Source organism: Macaca thibetana, chromosome 17, assembly GCF_024542745.1.
Source record: "Macaca thibetana thibetana isolate TM-01 chromosome 17, ASM2454274v1, whole genome shotgun sequence".
NCBI lineage: Eukaryota > Metazoa > Chordata > Mammalia > Primates > Cercopithecidae > Macaca > Macaca thibetana.
The window spans coordinates 54,930,464-54,951,033 of record NC_065594.1 but is presented as its reverse complement, the minus strand read 5'-3'; the positions used below and the strand labels follow the sequence as shown (position 1 = coordinate 54,951,033).

Genomic DNA, 20,570 nt, shown 5'->3' with positions numbered 1-20,570 from the left:
GGGTTTAGGAAGCAGAGACAGGATACTCAGTTTTAGAAACTGATTTTAGAATAAGAGGAGGAAATTCCCTTGATGATTACCAATAAGCAGATGGCATTTTTGGTTTGAATTTTCAGAGAAAGCTTAAAGCTAGAATTGGAGAAGTAGAAATCATCAGTTCAGATATGCTGGTTGAAGCCAGCATGGGGAAGATCAACAGTAAGTGTTTATAAAGAGAAAGGACATCAAAGTACAGACTTTCTTGCTGAATAAAATCACACTCAAACAGTCTAGGTTTTATCACCAAGTTAATGTCTTTTTGGTTATCTCCTTCCTCTGGGGTGCTCTTTTGTCCCTAAAGCTTGGGAGTGCTATCTTTTCTTTTAGGTTTCTATCTAAAGGCCATTAAGTCCTTATATTGGCCCTAGGATCTTCTATGAATCCATCTATCCATCTAGATACCCAGCTCACGAGTAGATATTAAATAATAGATAATAAAGATACATAGATGAATAGGGCATAGTCCCTGTTCTCATTGGATTTAGTCTCATGGCAAGGAAGACATACAAATTGTTAATTAAAATGTGATAAACATCATGATAAATATGTGTGTGGGCTATTGAGGAAAAGGAGCAAATCACACAGTCTGTAGGGGAAGTATGAATGGGAAAGCTCTTTTGTAGAACATGAGGCCTGATATAAGTCATAAAGAAGGGACAAGAGTTAACTCAGAAAGTATCGCAGCAAGGTAAGGTACATTGCAGAGGATTTCCTAGGAAAAGTATGAAGAAGAGTAGAAAATTGAGATGCATAGTGTCATCTCATACACAGTTTGTACCTAAATCTTCCCATTTGTCCCAGGAATGTTTTCATGGCTATTTTCTTTTCTAAAGCAAGGACTCAATTTAATTTTATATATTACATTTTTTTTTGTGCTTTTTCATAACTTTTAGTCTGGAACAGTTCTTTCACTTGCTTTGTTGTTTCAATGGTCTTAATCTTTTTTGAGTAATTTAAAACTTGTAGAATTTTTCAGAATTTTTCTGATGCTTTCTTCATGATGTCTTTTAATTAGTTCCTCTATCTCTATACTGACTATTAACAAACTGGAAGGTAGCTCACTAAGTCTAGAAGCTTGATGAGGTTCAGGTTAAAAATTATGACACTTCATAGTTGATGTAGAATACTTCATATTGTGTAACACATCTGGAGGGATATAGTATCAAGTTGTCTCTCTATTCATGATGCGAATTTCTGTCACTCAGTTAAGGGGCCGAGCATTAGGCCATTCCATTGTAAAGTTGGTATTTTCTTTCAGCAATCATTAAGCAATCTGTGGAGTGATACATGTTAGGAGACTATTCTTCATAGGACTCTTCTCTTTCTGACCCTTATGCAAGCAGAGGATTGATTGTTTTCACTCTGGGCTGTCTTTTCAAATATATTTGTATAGCAAACTGCCTTGGAAGATTGAGACAATATCCCCTTCTGGAACAAAAGGCAGATTTATTTCCTGTCCAAGATAATAAAGATAAAATCTCCTTCTAAGGCAAAAGTTGAGTAGGTTTGCTAGGAGTCCCTTTTTCCTAGCCCAAGAATCAAACCCACTGTGTGTATAGCATGCACCCGGATTAATCTGAACACCATAAGGAACAAAGGAAAATAAATGCAAACAGTAAGCTAATGTTTCCTGCTGTGCTGAATAATAGTCATTTCACTCTGACCTAGGAGTGTTGTGTCTTTTCCAGTACCCACTAAATTGGCAGGTTAACAGCCTGCAAGCAGCATAATATCTCAGATACTTCACAGTTCTTGACTGCAATTATACTCACTATCAATTTTTCCCTATGATGAAATTTTAAAATTATTGCTTCTGCATTTTTAGTTGACATTCATTCTTCTATAAAGAGAAGCCTCTTGTTTTCCTCTCTTAAAATTTTCTTTTTTATGTCACTGTAGGCTCCCTGATTTTTATTTATTCAAAATACATAAAATAAATAAAAAGTTTTCTTCAAAGAGCCTTGGTTCCTTGAATGGGAATTAGTATTTAGAAATTAAGATCTAAGCTCTAGGTATTTCTAGGCCTTATTATTAATGACATTAGAAAATATAATCTTAAAAATTATGAATTTATGTTGATATTTCCATTTTAAGTTTAAATTTAATGTTATAAGGTTTTACTCGTAAAATCTTTTATTTTATGTTTGCATCTTTGTCTCTTTTTTGATTATTTATTTATTTTTAATTTTTTAAATTTTAAGTTCATGGGTACATGTGCAGGTTTGTTACATAGGGAAACTTGTGTCATGAGGGGTCGTTGTATAGATTATTTCATCACTCACGTATTAAGCCTAGTACCCATTAGTTATTTTTCCTGATCCTCTCCCTCCTCCCACACTCCACCCTCCAATACCCAGTGAGTGTTATTCCTCTCTATGAGTCCATGTGTTCTCATCATTTAGCTCCCACTTATAAGTGAGAACATGTAGTTTTTAGTTTTCTATTCTTGCATTAGTTTGCTAAGGATAATGGCCTCCAGCTCCAACCATGTCTCTGCAAAGGACATAATCTCATTTTTCTTTATGGCTGCATAGTATTCCATGGTATATATGTACCACATTCTTTTTATCCAGTCTATCATTGATTGATATTTAAGTTGATTTCGTGCTTTTTCTATTGTGAATAGTGCTGCAATAAGCATATGTGTGCATGTGTCTTTATAACAGAATGATTTATATTCCTTTGGGTATATAACCAGTAATGAGATTGCTGGCAGAGTGATATTTCTGTCTTTAGGTCTTTGAGGAATTGCCACACTGTCTTCCACAATGGCTGAACTAATTTACGCTGCCACCAACAGTGTATAAGCATTTCTTTTTCTCCATAAACTTGCCAGTATGTGCTATTTTTGACTTTCTATTAATAGCCATTTGACCAGTGTTAGATGGTGTCTTGTGTTTTTGATTTGTATTTCTCCAGTGATCAGCAATGCTGAGTGTTTTTTTCCTGTGATTGTTGACTGCATGTATGTTTTCTTTTGAAAACTGTCTGTTCATGTCCTTTGCCCACTTTTTTATGGGGTTGTTTGCTTTTTTCTTGCAAATTTTTAAGTGTTTCATATAGATGCTAGATATTAGACCTTTTCAGATGTGTAGTTTGCAAACATTTTCTCCCATCTGTAGGTTGTTTGTTTACTCTGTTGATGGTTTCTTTTGCTGTGCAGAAGCTCTTTAGTTTAATTAGATACCATTTGTCAATTTTTGCTTTTGTCGCAATTACTTTTGGCATCCTTGTCACGAAATCTTTGACTGTACCTATGTCCTGAATGGTATTGCCTAGATTTTCTTCTAGGGTTTTTATAGTTTGGGGTTGTACATTTAAGTCTTTAATCCATCTTGAGTTAATTTTTGTATATAGTGTAAGGAAGCGTTTCAATTTCAATCTTCTGCATATGGCTTGCCAGTTATCCCAGCACCATTTATTCAATAGAGAATTCTTTCCTCATTGCTTGTCTTTGTCAGGTTTGTTGAAGATCAGATGGTTGTTGTAGGGGTGTGGTCTTACTTCTGGGTTCTCTATTCTGTTCCATTGTTCTATGTGTCTGTTTTTGTACCAGTACCATGCTGTTTTGGTTACTGTAGTCCTGTAGTATAATTTGAAGTCAGGTAGTATGATGCTGCCAGCGTTGTTCTTTTGCTTAGTATTGCCTTGGCTATTCAGGCTCTTTCTGGTTCCATGTGAATTTTAAAATAGTTCTCTCTAGTTCTGAGTAGAAGGTCAATGATAGCATGTTAGAAACAGCATTGAATCTATAAATTGCTTTGAGCAGTATGGCCATTTTAACAATATTGATTCTCCTATCCATGAGCAAGGAGTGTTTTTCCATTTGTTTGTGTCATCTCTGATTTATTTGAGCAGTGGTTTGTAGTTCTCCTTGAAGAGGTCCTTCACTTCCCTTGTTAGCTGTATTCCTAAGTATCTTATTTTTTTTTTTGTAGCAATTGCAAATGGGAGTTTGTTCATGATTTGGCTCTCTGCTTGCTAGTCGTTGGTGTATAGGAATGCTAATGATTACTGCAGATTGATTTTGTATCCTGAGACTTTGCAGAAGTTGTTTATCAGTTTAAGAAGCTTTTGGGCTTTGGGTTTTCTAGATACAGGATCGTATAGTCTGAAAACAGGGATAGTTTGACTTCCTCTCTTATTTGGCTGTGCTTTATTTGTTTCTCTTTCTTAATTGCTCTGGCCAGAACTTCCAGTACTATGTTGAATAGGACTGGTGAAAGAGGGCATCCTTGTTTTGTGTAAGTTTTCAAGGGGAATGCTTCCAGCTTTTGCCTATTCAGTACGATGTTGGCTGTGAGTTTGTCATTTGTGGCTCTTATTATTTTGGGGTATGTTCCTTAAATACCTAGTTTATTGAATTTTTAACATGAGTGGATGTTAAATTTTGTTAAAAAATTTTTCTGCACCTATTGAAATAATCATGTGATTTTTGTCTTTAGTTCTGTTTATGTAATAAATCAGATTTATCTATTAGAGTATGTTGAATCAACTTTGCATTCTTATACTTTCAGTCTTAATAAACTTTTCTTCAGTCATGAATTCTAAATTCTCTTAAGTATCTTTTTGAGTCTCAGGATGCCTCATTCTGGACCTCTTGATGGCTCCGCAGGCTGACCATTCTAGCCGCAAACATGCAGGTCTTACCTTCTAAGATCTTATCCAAGATGTTTTCCTTGTAGGAACATGGTCGGCAGGCTAAGAAAAGCTTCATTCAACTAATTTCAATTGTGAATCAAGGCTCCTAAACTTAACTGCACTGAATCTACTCATTACCCTTTCATTTCTAAAATATCAAAGCAAGCTCCTGATTGGTTTGCCTGTTTCAGTCTTGTCTCTGTAGACAAGATTATTTTTAATAACAGTGAGTTAATCGTCCTATTGTATTTATACAAATCAGAGACAGGGTTGATTTTTAGGTGGTACAATTATTTTATTCACTACTAAGAAAGAAGTTTAGCCATTAAAATAATGACCCAATTTTTAGCACTTAAATTACTATTTTCTATGAAAATATCTTTTAAATTTAGTGAGACATAGGGTTACATCATATATCACTATAGAGTCATAAGATTAAAGTTTGGTTTCTGGTCTGACATGTAAACAGTTTGGAAGGTTTCTGGTCTGACATGTAAACAGTTTGGAAGTTGTTAGTCATATTCTAACAAGAAAAATTTGAACAGGCTGGGCACAATGGCTCATGCCTGTAATCCCAGCACTTTGGGATGCTAATGTGGGTAGGTCACCTGAGGTCAGGAGTTCAAGACCAGCCTGACCAACATGGTGAAATCCCATCTCTATTAAATACAAAAAATTGGTGAGACATGGTGGTGCATGCCTGTAATCCCAGCTACTTGGGAGGCTAAGGCAGGAGAATTGCTTGAACTCAGGAAGCAGAGGAATCTTGGCAGTGAGCCAAGATTGGCAACAGAGTGAGACTCTGTCTTGAACAAAAACAAAAACAAAAAAAAAAAAAAAGAAAGAAAGAAAAGAAAAAAAAAAGAAAAAGCTCACAAACTGAAAATCAACAACTGTTTTTTTTTTTTCACATTTTTTTTTTTTAAATTATTTATTATTATTATACTTTAAGTTGTAGGGTACATGTGCATAACGTGCAGGTTTATTACATATGTATACTTGTGCCATGTTGGTGTGCTGCACCCATCAACTCGTCATTTACATCAGGTATAACTCCCAATGCAATCCCTCCCCCCTCCCCCCTCCCCATGATAGGCCCCGGTGTGTGATGTTCCCCTTCCAGAGTCCAAGTGATCTCATTGTTCACTTCCCACCTATGAGTGAGAACATGCGGTGTTTGGTTTTGTGTTCTTGTGATAGTTTGCTAAGAATGATGGTTTCCAGCTGCATCCATGTCCCTACAAAGGACACAAACTCATCCTTTTTGATGGCTGCATAGTATTCCATGGTGTATATGTGCCACATTTTCTTTATCCAATCTGTCACTGATGGACATTTGGGTTGATTCCAAGTCTTTGCTATTGTGAATAGTGCTGCAATAAACATACGTGTGCATGTGTCTTTATAGCAGCATAATTTATAATCCTTTGGGTATATACCCAGTAATGGGATGGCTGGGTCATATGGTACATCTAGTTCTAGATCCTTGAGGAATCGCCATACTGTTTTCCATAATGGTTGAACTAGTTTACAATCCCACCAACAGTGTAAAAGCGTTCCTATTTCTCCACATCCTCTCCAGCACCTGTTGTTTCCTGACTTTTTAATGATCACCATTCTAACTGGTGTGAGATGGTATCTCATTGTGGTTTTGATTTGCATTTCTCTGATGGCCAGTGATGATGAGCATTTTTTCATGTGTCTGTTGGCTGTATGAATGTCTTCTTTTGAGAAGTGTCTGTTCATATCCTTTGCCCACTTTTTGATGGGGTTGTTTGTTTTTTTCTTGTAAATTTGTTTGAGTTCTTTGTAGGTTCTGGATATTAGCCCTTTGTCAGATGAGTAGATTGCAAAAATTTTCTCCCATTCTGTAGGTTGCCTGTTCACTCTGATGGTAGTTTCTTTTGCTGTGCAGAAGCTCTTTAGTTTAATGAGATCCCATTTGTCAATTTTGGCTTTTGCTGCCGTTGCTTTTGGTGTTTTAGACATGAAGTCTTTGCCCATGCCTATGTCCTGAATGGTACTACCTAGGTTTTCCTCTAGGATTTTTATGGTATTAGGTCTAACATTTAAGTCTCTAATCCATCTTGAATTAATTTTCATATAAGGAGTAAGGAAAGGATCCAGTTTCAGCTTTCTACTTACGGCTAGCCAATTTTCCCAGCACCATTTATTAAATAGGGAATCCTTTCCCCATTTCTTGTTTTTGTCAGGTTTGTCAAAGATCAGATGGCTGTAGATGTGTGGTATTATTTCTGAGGACTCTGTTCTGTTCCATTGGTCTATATCTCTGTTTTGGTACCAGTACCATGCTGTTTTGGTGACTGTAGCCTTGTAGTATAGTTTGAAGTCAGGTAGCGTGATGCCTCCAGCTTTGTTCTTTTGACTTAGGATTGCCTTGGAGATGCGGGCTCTTTTTTGGTTCCATATGAACTTTAAAGCAGTTTTTTCCAATTCTGTGAAGAAACTCATTGGTAGCTTGATGGGGATGGCATTGAATCTATAAATTACCTTGGGCAGTATGGCCATTTTCATGATATTGATTCTTCCTATCCATGAGCATGGTATGTTCTTCCATTTGTTTGTGTCCTCTTTTATTTCACTGAGCAGTGGTTTGTAGTTCTCCTTGAAGAGGTCCTTTACATCCCTTTTAAGCTGGATTCCTAGGTATTTTATTCTGTTTGAAGCAATTGTGAATGGAAGTTCATTCCTGATTTGGCTCTCTGTTTGTCTGTTACTGGTGTATAAGAATGCTTGTGATTTTTGCACATTAATTTTGTATCCTGAGACTTTGCTGAAGTTGCTTATCAGCTTAAGGAGATTTTGGGCTGAGACAATGGGGTTTTCTAAATATACAATCATGTCATCTGCAAAGAGGGACAATTTGACTTCTTCTTTTCCTAACTGAATACCCTTGATTTCTTTCTCTTGCCTAATTGCCCTAGCCAGAACTTCCAACACTATGTTGAATAGGAGTGGTGGGAGAGGGCATCCCTGTCTTGTGCCAGTTTTCAAAGGGAATTTTTCCAGTTTTTTGCCCATTCAGTATGATATTGGCTGTGGGTTTGTCATAATAGCTCTTATGATTTTGAGGTACGTTCCATCAATACCGAATTTATTGAGCGTTTTTAGCATGAAGGGCTGTTGAATTTTGTCAAAAGCCTTTTCTGCATCTATTGAGATAATCATGTGGTTCTTGTCTTTGGTTCTGTTTATATGCTGGATTATGTTTATTGATTTGCGAATGTTGAACCAGCCTTGCATCCCAGGGATGAAGCCCACTTGATCATGGTGGATAAGCTTTTTGATGTGTTGTTGAATCCAGTTTGCCAGTATTTTATTGAGGATTTTTGCATCGATGTTCATCAGAGATATTGGTCTAAAATGCTCTTTCTTTGTTTTGTCTCTACCAGGCTTTGGTATCAGGATGATGTTGGCCTCATAAAATGAGTTAGGGAGGATTCCCTCTTTTTCTATTGATTGGAATAGTTTCAGAAGGAATGGTACCAACTCCTCCTTGTACCTCTGGTGGAATTCAGCTGTGAATCCATCTGGTCGTGGACTTTTTTTGGTTGGTAGGCTATTAATTATTGCCTCAATTTCAGAGCCTGCTATTGGTCTATTCAGGGATTCAACTTCTTCCTGGTTTAGTCTTGGAAGAGTGTAAGTGTCCAGGAAACTATCCATTTCTTCTAGATTTTCCAATTTATTTGCGTAGAGGTGTTCATAGTATTCTCTGATGGTAGTTTGTATTTCTGTGGGGTCGGTGGTGATATCCCCTTTATCATTTTTAATTGCGTCAATTTGATTCTTCTCTCTTTTCTTCTTTATTAGTCTTGCTAGTGGTCTGTCAATTTTGTTGATCTTTTCAAAAAACCAACTCCTGGATTCATTGATTTTTTGGAGAGTTTTTTGTGTCTCTATCTCCTTCAGTTCTGCTCTGATCTTAGTTATTTCTTGCCTTCTGCTAGCTTTCGAATGTGTTTGCTCTTGCTTCTCTAGTTCTTTTAATTGCGATGTTACAGTGTCAATTTTAGATCTTTCCTGCTTTCTCTTGTGGGCATTTAGTGCTCTAAATTTCCCTCTACACACTGCTTTAAATGTGTCCCAGAGATTCTGGTATGTTGTATCTTTGTTCTGATTGGTTTCAAAGAACATCTTTATTTCTGCCTTCATTTCGTTATGTACCCAGTAGTCATTCAGGAGCAGGTTGTTCAGTTTCCATGTAGTTGAGTGGTTTGGATTGAGTTTCTTAGTCCTGAGTTCTAGTTTGATTGCACTGTGGTCTGAGAGACACTTTGTTATAATTTCTGTTCTTGTACATTTGCTGAGGAGTGCTTTACTTCCAATTACGTGGTCGATTTTGGAGTAAGTACGATGTGGTGCTGAGAAGAATGTATATTCTGTTGATTTGGGGTGGAGAGTTCTATAGATGTCTATTAGGTCTGCTTGCTGCAGAGATGAGTTCAATTCCTGGATATCCTTGTTAACTTTCTGTCTCGTTGATCTGTCTAATGTTGACAGTGGAGTGTTGAAGTCTCCCATTATTATTGTATGGGAGTCTAAGTCTCTTTGTAAGTCTCTAAGGACTTGCTTTATGAATCTGGGTGCTCCTGTATTGGGTGCATATATATTTAGGATAGTTAGCTCTTCCTGTTGAATTGATCCCTTTACCATTATGCAATGGCCTTCTTTGTCTCTTTTGATCTTTGATGGTTTAAAGTCTGTTTTATCAGAGACTAGTATTGCAACCCCCGCTTTTTTTTGTTCTCCATTTGCTTGGTAAATCTTCCTCCATCCCTTTATTTTGAGCCTATGTATGTCTCTGCGTGTGAGATGGGTCTTCTGAATACAGCAGACTGATGGGTCTTGACTCTTTATCCAGTTTGCCAGTCTGTGTCTTTTAATTGGAGCATTTAGTCCATTTACATTAAAGGTTAAGATTGTTATGTGTGAACTTGATCCTGCCATTATGATATTAACTGGTTATTTTGCTCGTTAGTTGATGCAGTTTCTTCCTAGCCTCGATGGTCTTTACATTTTGGCATGTTTTTGCAATGGCTGGTACCGGTTGTTCCTTTCCATGTTTAGTGCTTCCTTCAGGGTCTCTTGTAAGGCAGGCCTAGTGGTGACAAAATCTCTAAGCATTTGCTTATCTGTAAAGGATTTTATTTCTCCTTCATTTATGAAACTTAGTTTGGCTGGATATGAAATTCTGGGTTGAAAATTCTTTTCTTTAAGAATGTTGAATATTGGCCCCCACTCTCTTCTGGCTTGGAGAGTTTCTGCCGAGAGATCTGCTGTTAGTCTGATGGGCTTCCCTTTGTGGGTAACCCGACCTTTCTCTCTGGCTGCCCTTAAGATTTTTTCCTTCATTTCAACTTTGGTGAATCTGGCAATTATGTGTCTTGGAGTTGCTCTTCTCGAGGAGTATCTTTGTGGCGTTCTCTGTATTTCCTGGATTTGAATGTTGGCCTGCCCTACTAGGTTGGGGAAGTTCTCCTGGATGATATCCTGAAGAGTGTTTTCCAACTTGGTTCCATTTTCCCCCTCACTTTCAGGCACCCCAATCAGACGTAGATTTGGTCTTTTTACATAATCCCATACTTCTTGCAGGCTTTGTTCTTTTTCTTCTTTTTTCTTTTGGTTTCTCTTCTCGCTTCATTTCATTCATTTGATCCTCAATCGCAGATACTCTTTCTTCCAGTTGATCGAGTCGGTTACTGAAGCTTGTGCATTTGTCACGTATTTCTCGTGTCATGGTTTTCATCTCTTTCATTTCATTTATGGCCTTCTCTGCATTAATTACTCTAGCCATCAATTCTTCCACTTTTTTTTCAAGATTTTTAGTTTCTTTGCGCTGGGTACGTAATTCCTCCTTTAGCTCTGAGAAATTTGATGGACTGAAGCCTTCTTCTCTCATCTCGTCAAAGTCATTCTCCGTCCAGCTTTAATCCGTTGCTGGTGATGAGTTGCGCTCCTTTGCCGGGGGAGATGCGCTCTTATTTTTTGAATTTCCAGTTTTTCTGCCCTGCTTTTTCCCCATCTTTGTGGTTTTATCTGCCTCTGGTCTTTGATGATGGTGATGTACTGATGGCGTTTTGGTGTAGGTGTCCTTCCTGTTTGATAGTTTTCCTTCTAACAGTCAGGACCCTCAGCTGTAGGTCTGTTGGAGATTGCTTGAGGTCCACTCCAGACCCTGTTTGCCTGGGTATCAGCAGCAGAGGCTGCAGAAGATAGAATATTTCTGAACAGCGAGTGTACCTGTCTGATTCTTGCTTTGGAAGCTTCCTCTCAGGGGTGTACTCCACCCTGTGAGGTGTGGGGTGTCAGACTGCCCCTAGTGGGGGATGTCTCCCAGTTGGGCTACTCAGGGGTCAGGGACCCACTTGAGCAGGGAGTCTGTCCCTTCTCAGATCTCAACCTCTGTGTTGGGAGATCCACTGCTCTCTTCAAAGCTGTCAGACAGAGTCGTTTGCATCTGCAGAGGTTTCGGCTGTGTTTGTTATTGCCCTGTCCCCAGAGGTGGAGTCTACAGAGACAGGCAGGTTTCCTTGAGCTGCTGTGAGCTCCACCCAGTTCGAGCTTCCCAGCAGCTTTGTTTACCTACTTAAGCCTCAGCAATGGTGGGCGCCCCTCCCCCAGCCTCGCTGCTGCCTTGCCGGTAGATCACAGACTGCTGTGCTAGCAATGAGGGAGGCTCCGTGGGTGCGGGACCCTCCCGGCCAGGTGTGGGATATGATCTCCTGGTGTGCCTGTTTGCTTAAAGCGCAGTATTGGGGTGGGAGTTACCCGATTTTCCAGGTGTTGTGTGTCTCAGTTCCCCTGGCTAGGAAAAGGGATTCCCTTCCCCCTTGTGCTTCCCAGGTGAGGCAATGCCTCGCCCTGCTACAGCTCTCGCTGGTCGGGCTGCAGCAGCTGACCAGCACCGATCGTCCGGCACTCCCCAGTGAGATGAACCCAGTACCTCAGTTGAAAATGCAGAAATCACCGGTCTTCTGTGTCGCTCGCGCTGGGAGTTGGAGACTGGAGCTGTTCCTATTCAGCCATCTTGCTCCGCCCCCCCCTCAACAACTGTTTTTAAATCCCTCATAAAATTATTGACACAGGTCAAACTGCTACCCTAAAAACTAGAGAGATTGGCAGATACAGAGATCAGAGAGCTTACTGGGAGCAGAAGCCATATCTGGAGACTTAAATTTAAACACTTAAAAGATGATTAAATAATTGCTGAAGTCTGAAAGATTAAAAACCCTGGGAGCCCAGGTTTTGGAAGGCAATACCCATACTTTTATGAGTTTTACCTCCAGGAGCTTTATCAAGCTCTCAGGGTCAAGGTCAGAGGAAAATTACCTCATGCTTCTAATACCAAGAAGAGAAGAGTAACTATTTTGACATATACCTAGAGTGTTCTGTGCCCTCGAAGGAAACTATTTTATCAGCTTCTAACCAATGTGAGTTTTACCAGAGGTTAATAAACCTATGAGGGAAAGTAAATACCCAACTCCTGCACCCTCTGGTCTTCTTTCTCACGTGAGGCAGAAAAAACTAGAAAGTATGTGTAAAGATCACAGTCTAGGGGCATAGTCTCACTAAAAGACTAAGACATGGTAATAAGATTGTAGAGTACTTTCTTTCCTCCACACCCACCATATCAATAGGGCTCCTGTATAACCCGAGATTATAGCTGAGAGCAATTTCAGAGCACAAACTCTATTTAAGAAGGAGTCTGTAGAGAAGCCCAAAGGCAACAAGGAATAGAGAAACAAAGACACTAGAGGAAATGTTAGTCTCTGATACCTATAGGTACAGCAAATAGTAACCACAGTCTAATTCCTATACAGATAAACATAAAACCTCACTCTAAAAGGCCATATGCCTCAGTTCCTTCAATCTGATAAAATGTCTAGCTGTTAAAAATAATTACAAGGTATACTAAAAGGCAAAAACAAAGCAAAACAAAAACAACAACAACAACAAACAAAACACAGTCCAAACAGACAAACCAAACAACAGAACCCAATTTAGATATGGTGGAGATTTTGGAATTATACTGGAAAATCAAAATGGAAAATATGGACAACATGTCAGAACAGATGGGTAACATAAGCTGAGAAATAGAAACTCTAAGAAATAATAGAAAGAAAATGCTAGCAATAAACAACACTAGCAGAAATGAAGAATGCATTTAATGGGCTCATGAGTAGAAATTCACATTTATATAGAAGAATAATCAGTGAGCTTGAAAATATGCTCATAGAAATTTTCATAACTGAAATGCAACGAGAAAAAAATAAGGAAAATGATGGAAGAGAATATTCAAGAAGTGTGAGACAACTACAAGAGGTGTAACATATAAGTAATGGCATTACCAGAGGAGAAGGAAGAATGAGAAAGAAGAATAAATATTTGAAATAGTAATGACTGAGAATTTTCCAAACTTAATGACAGACAGCAAACCACAGATCCATGAAATTTAAGCTCATGAAGCTCAAATCATGAACATCAAGCAGCATAAATACAAAAAACCCTATATTTAGGCATATAATATTCAAACTGAAGAAAATCTAGGATATTAGGCATATCATATTCAAACTGAAGTAAACCTAAGATATTAGGCATATCATATTCAAACTGAAGAAAATCTGATAAAAAGCAGAAAACATCTTACCTAGAGAGGAACAAGGGTAAAACTTTTATCAGACTTCTCTTCAGAAACCATTTAAGCAAGAAGAGAGTAGAGTGAAATATTTAAAGTGTTGAAAGAAAAAAAGACAACCTAGAATTCTGACTTCAGCAAAGGTAAAGGTAAAATAAAAATTTTCTCAATCAAACCAAAATTGGGGAAATTTTTACTAATAGACGTGCCTTACAAGATATATTATTTTTTTTGGAGAAAGGAAAATAACACAGGTCAGAATATTTTATCTACATAAAGAAAGAGTGTTACAAAAGGAATAAATTAAAGTGAAATAGAATCTTGTATTTTTTAGAATTGATCTAACCAATAACATTTGTTTAAAACAATAACAACAATATATAGCTTATGGGTAAGTGAAATGAACGACACCAGTGTTCTAAGGGATGGGAGGGAGAATTGGGAATACTTTATTATAAGATACTCTTACTACCCATGAAGCAGTATACTGGTATTTGAAAATAGACTTCGATTGTGAAAATTATTTTATAATCTGTGTAATATCAATTATCTATTGTTTTAAAAAAGGCAAAATAAGGTATTTCTACACCTTCTTCATATTCAAGGCCAAGTCTCCCGATCACTTTTCAATTCAGTCTCTTATATACACAGTATTGTCCTTCCAGTTATCAATAACATGGTGATGCAATGTATCTTAAAGGAAGTCATAGAACTAAAACCAAATTGTGCTGGCATTTAACATGGCTTTGGAATTACTATATGTAGTTAATCTACCTTGGACTCTTCCTTTAGGAATTCTGGAATGCTGCTAAATTTGTCTGATGCACCACCTTCTAACTCCTTCCCACATCCATTTGGTTCTTGGGTATAAAAGGACTGGTGCTTTTATTGTGCTCAGGTTTTGCTTTTATACTGCTGAAACCTATTCTATAAGTTTTAATTCATGCACTATTAATATTTGCACATACAGAGGCAATGATGACGGCTTGATCCTCACATGATACCAATAATTATAAGATACAATCTAATTTTAGAAATATTAAAATTTAGAAAAAAGAGTTCACTGCAGAATTGATGAAACAAAGTAAATTATTTGGATGACTCTTGTGCTTAAACCTCCTGTATTAATCTGTTTTCATGCTGCTGATAAAGAGATACCCGAGACTGGGCAATTTACAAAAGAAAGAGTTTAATGGACTTACAGTTCCATGTGGCTGGAGATGCCTCACAATCATGGTGGAAGGCAAGGAGGAGCAAGTAACATTGTACATGGATGACAGCAGGCAAAGAGAGAGCTTGTGCAGGGAAACCCCTCCTTATAAAACCATCAGATCTCTTGATACTTACTTACTATCATGAGAAGAGCATGGGAAAGACCGGTCCCCATGATTCAATTACCCACAACTGGTCCCTCCCACAACACCTGGGAATTCAAGATGAGATTTTGGTGGTGACACAGCCAAACCGTATCATTCTGCCCCTTTCCTCTCCCAAATCTCATGTCCTCATATTTAAAAACCAATCATGCCTTCCCACAGTCCAACAAAGTCTTAAATTATTTGGGCATTAATTCAAAAGTCCACAGTCCAAAGTCTCATCAGAGACAAGGCAAATTCCTTCCACGTTTGAGCCTGTAAAATCAAAAACAAGTTAGTTACTTCCTAGATACAATGAGGGTACAGGCATTGGGTAAATATAGCCATTCTGAAGGGGAGACATTGTCTAAAACAAAGGGCTACAGGCCCCATGCAAGTCCAAAATCCAGTGAGGCAATCAAATGTTAAAGCTCCAAAGTAATCTCCTTTGACTCCATGTCATATCCAGGTCACACTGATGCAAAAAGTGGATTCCCATGGTCTTGGGCAGCTCCACCCCCGTGGCTTTGCAGGGTACAGCCCCACTCCTAGCTGCTCTCACAAGCTGGCATTGAGTGTCTTCAGCTTTTCCAGGCACACAGTGCAAGCTGTTCATGGATCTACCATTCTGGGGTCTGCGGGATGGTAGCCTTCTTCTCTTGCAGCTCCACTAGGCAGCAGCGCAGTGGGGACTCTGTGTGGGAGCTCCAACCCCACATTTCTCTTCTGTATTGCTCTAGCAGAGGTTCTCGTGAGTGCCCCCCACCTACAGTAAACTTCTACTTGGATATCTAGGCATTTCCATACATCCTCTGAAACCTAGGCAGAGGTTCCCAAACCTCAGTTCTTGACTTCTGTGCATGTGCAAGCTCAACACCACGTGGGAGCTGCCAAAGCTTGGGGCTTGCACCCTCTGAAGCCGCACCCTGAGCAGTACCTTGGCTCCTTTTAGTCATGGCTGGAGTGGCTGGGACAAAGGGCACCAAGTCCCTAGGCTGCACACAGCAGAGGGACCCTGGGCCTGGCCCACAAAACCATCTTTTCCTCCTAGGCCTCCAAGCCTGTAATGGGAGGGGCTGCTGTGAAGACCTCTGACATGCTCTGAAGACATTTTGTTCCTTGTCTTGGTGATTAACATTTGGCTTCTCATTTCTTATGCAAATTTCTGCAGCCAGCTTGAATTTCTCCTCAGAAAATGGGATTTTATTTTCTATTGCATTGTCAGGCTGCAAATTTTCCAAACATTATTTCCAAACATTATTATTTGCCTTTTAAAACTTAATTCCTTTAACAGCACCCAAGTCACCTCTTGAATGCTTTGCTGCTTAGAAATTTCTTCTGCAATATACCCTAAATCATCTCTCTCAAGGTCAAAGTTCCACAAATCTCTCTAGTAGGGGCAAAATGCCACCAGTCTGTTTGCTAAAACATAACAAGAGTTACCTTTGCTCCATTTCCCAACAAGTTCTTCATCTCCATCTGAGACCATATCAACCTGGATTTAATTGTCCATATGATTACCAGCATTTTGGTCGAAGCCATTCAACAAGTCTCTAGGGAGTTCCAAACTTTCCCACATTTTCGTTTCTTCTTCTGAGCCCTCCAAACTGTTCCAACTTCTGCCTGATACCCAGTTCCAAAGTTGCTTCCACATTTTTGGATGTCTTTTCAGCAGTGCCTCACTCTGTTTTTACCATTTACTCTATTAGTCTGTTTTCAGGCTGCTGATAAAGACATACCTAAGACTGGGCAATTTACAAAAGAAAGAGGTTTGATGGACTTATAGTTCCATGTGGCTGGGGAGGCCTCACAATCATGGTAGAAGGCTGGGGAGGAGCAAGTCACGTCTTACATGGATGGCGGCAGGCAAAGAGAGAGAGAACTTGTGAAGAGGAACTCCCATTTTAAAAACCATCAGATCTCATGAGACTTATTTACTATCATGAGAACAGAATGGGAAAGACCTGCCCCCATGATTCAATTATCTCTCACTGGATCCCTCCCGCAACAGACGGGAATTCAAGATGAGATTTCGGTGGGGACACAGCCAAATCAAATCACCTCCCCACTTGATTATGTGCTGAGCACTGTGATTTCCCAGTCTGATCTTCTGTAAAGGAAGTCTTTGCTGCCAAGCTCGTGGAAGTGCTCAGAGGACAGTCGGCAGCTGTCCATCCATCTGGGGACTTCACAGTTGCAAAGAGACCCCATGTGCCAAGATAATTCCCCTTTCAGAGTGGCCCACATCCACTGACTGATGGAGATAGGAGTATAAAGGCCTAGCTATATCTGCTCAGCATGTGACCACTCTTATTGGCCATGTTAGCTCCCTGTGGGTTTGGCTGAAGATGTTAGATCTTGCAGTCCAACTTCTCACTTAGCCCAATTTTGCCTCCCTCCCTACTTCCCACCAGTATTAATCCCAAGGACATTTCTAATAATCCTCTTATATACTGAACTTTATCTTGGAATCTACTTCCTGGAAAATTCAAAATATAACAACTTTCTATGGCACTTAGAAAAAAAGTCAAAACTTTGCTGGGTGCGGTGGCTCACACCTGGAATCCCAACACTTTGGGAGGCCAAGGCTAGTGGATCAATTATGGCCAGGAAGTTGAGACCTGCCTGGCCAACATGGCAAATATCTGTCTCTATTAAAAGTACAAAAATTAGCTGGGGTGATGGGACATGCCTGTAGTCCCAGCTACTTGGGAAGCTGAGGCATGAGAATCACTTGAATCTGGAAGGTAGAGGTTGTAGCACACTGAATTGCAGCCTGGGTGACAAAGTAAGACTGTCTAAAAACAAAACAAACAAAAACAAAAAACAAAGCTCAACAAAACTCTTTCCAGGGAACGTACAGTTTTCACCCTACTTCTTAGCTTCATCTCCTGCCACTATCTCCCTGGATTCCCAGGTTCTAGACATACTCACTGCTATAAACTCAATTGTGTCACCCTCAAAATTTACATGTAGAAGCCCTAACCTTTAATGTGATGGTACTTGGAGATGCGGCCATTGGGAAGGATTAGACTTGGATGAAGTTACCAGGCTGGGGTGCTCATGATGGGATTAGTGCCCTTATAAGAAGGGACACCAGAAAGCTTACTTCCTCTCTTTCTCTCTGTCAAGCGGGTACACAGCAAGAAGGCACCCATGAGCAAGCCAAGAAGAGAGCCCTCAAGGGGGAACCAAAAGGCTGGCTGGTACCTTGATCTTGGACTTTCCAGCCTCCAGAATGGTGAGAAATAAATTCTTGTTATTTAAGCCATACCATTTTCTGGTACTTCATTATTGCATTCTAAGCTAACACAACACCTGCTTTCTACTTTTTGAAAATGTCAAGCTCATTCTCTCTTCTCCCCACCGTTCTTTGCTATGTGTTATTCTTTCTGTTTATGCAGGTCTCCTCTTGAGTGGTGCTTGTTTAGCAAGATCTCTGACCACCACATTCAAATTAGTTCCACTCTCTTATTCTCTTCATAACATTTATAGAACTTATATTAAATCAACCAAGTTACCATATTTGATTGTTAAGTAATTTGTCACTTATCGGACTGTTTCCCTCACCTCCCTACATAAGAATATCAGTTCCATGAAAGCATGCTATGGTAGCTTAACAAATATTTATTGAATGAATGAATGAATGAATCATGATTTAGAAAGATGAATACATATATGCTACCACCACCCCACATAGTCTCCTTCTAGGTGATCTGAGAGACCTGAGAAGACTGTTGCTTTAAGCCATGATTCTCTCAGATCTGGCTTGGCTTAGAAGAAGGTATGTACAAGGCCTAATCATTAGCTATTTTATTTCTGTCATTGTTGTGAAGTGCTTGCCCAGTTAAGGTTTAAACACCAATTAGAAGATGCTGCAACAGCCATATTGTGAATTTCTCAGTGCGGTCTGAAAATTAACCCAGTATTTGGGGTGGCAGATGTCACTCAAACTGGGTTGTTTATTTAAAGGACCCTCCTGAAGAAAGCAGTCTGGCCTGGATATCTTTCAGACTGGATTGGAACGAGTCCTGGCCCTTCTGCTTCTGGTGGTTACTGTTCTGAAAGACATCCAATTGCAGCACTCTACAAATAGTTTAGTGAAAAATGCCGAGAGTGTCTCTTTATCTTTATCTTGTGTTCTTGCTAAACTGACTGAGTTCAGTATCAGCTTCTGGAAAGCATTCTAATAATCTCCAAAGTGTTTAAGAAGCATTACTCACATTATCACAGAAACATGTCTTGCTCCAGAAATGTATTTACTGTTCTTTTTAGAAACACAGATGCATTGTAGGTAAATAATACAAAACAGTTACTTTCTTGCCAAGGGAAAATGCTGTTTTTGTATTTATCTGTTTAAGAAGCAAATGAAATCACTCATGCTGGAGGAAGATGTATGATAGATGAAGATCTTAGACTTGCTCACTTCTTAATCTCTGTATTTTTTCATAACTATATTTTCTAGTTTATGGTTTTTTTGGTTTAACTGGGGAAGTCCTATCTTCTTTTAAGTCAGCCCGGTTTTAACAAACAAAAATATATTACCTTAACTCTTCTATGGTTAGGAGTCATGGCTTCTGTTAATTTACCATCTGGCAGCATGCTGGGAAAAAAATAAGTTTGTGTAAGTCTTGGAATGAGGAATTTAATGTCTCAGCATTTAGAGATTATCCATTACTTTATAAAGTTTTAACTTGTTTGAAATATCAAATTGCGAATGATTACCCTTTGATGACAGAGAATTTGAATGAATTAACAGCGGCAGCAAAGAGCATGCCTCCTCTTGCTTTCTTCCCTCTATTTAATGATATAACAGCCATACCATTTACAATTAGATGGTCATTTTCAAAATGGCAATTTTTTTTGTTTGTTTTTTTGAGACATAGTCTCTGTCACTAAGGTTGGAATGTGGTGGTTTGATCATGACACGCTGCAGCCTTGAACAGGTCCTAGGCTCAAGTTATCCTCCCACCTCAGCCTTCCTACTAGCTGGTACTACAGGCTGGCACCACTATGCCTGGCTAATTTGTGTGTGTGTGTGTGTGTGTGTGTGTGTGTGTGTGTGTGTGTGTGTGTGTGTGTGTATATATATATGTAATAGATACGGGGTTTCATCATGTTTCCCAGGCCAGTCTTGGACTCCTGAGCTCAAGCAATTCCTTGCCTCGGCCTCCCAAAGTGCTGGTATTACAGGTGTAAGTCACTGCATGTGGCCTGGAATGGCAGTGTTTTAAGTATGCTGACTCACTCTTGTTGCACCTCAACTACACGTGCATGATTTAATGTATCTCCTGCGGTTGAAGCAGTTTAACCTTCAAGTTATTGATAGAAATCTATAAAACACTTAACATGAGCCAAGTGCCTGGCCCATGGTATGTACTCAAGAAATGAATATTCAGTGAATGTGCCCTACTTCTTTAATTCTGTTTCCAATATTGAAATTGCATGTAAATTCCACTGAGACTCACTGCTCTGGAGGTTAGGGTGGGGAGAGGCATTTTCAATCAGGATCTTCACAGTATATTTGTCAAAGAGCGCTAAGTGAAGTCAAAGCAGCAGGCTAAGGTAGAAACCCTTGATATTGTTATTGGATTCATCTTGGATATAGAAGGAGGGGAAAGTAGTTTAATGTGGGAGTTCTGCTGATTCTCAAAGGAGCTTTTCTCTTCTGTGCATAGGCCTAGAGTCTATGGAGACCCAGGTGTTTGAGTTGGTTTGAAATGAGTGTGCAGATTTCTGAGCCCCAGGCATTCCTTGTTCTGCTGTGTAGTTTCATAGAGAAAATCCAAGAATGAGCCAGTGGGAGGTTTTGAGGTTGATAGAAGCTACATTTTGGGCTCAGCTGTATGAAAATAGGGAACAGTAAGAATTGCTGG

The 20,570-nt window shown here is 39.2% G+C and overlaps 1 long non-coding RNA gene across 1 annotated transcript in view; it reads left to right on the top strand.

The window, feature by feature from the left end:
- The window catches only part of LOC126940521 (uncharacterized), a 283,330-nt gene that overhangs the window by 146,676 nt on the left and 116,084 nt on the right, over window positions 1–20,570 (top strand). The window contains exon 2 of the long non-coding RNA XR_007720781.1: window positions 17,827–17,935. This is a non-coding gene — a long non-coding RNA (uncharacterized LOC126940521). The remainder of the gene's footprint in view (window positions 1–17,826; window positions 17,936–20,570) is intronic.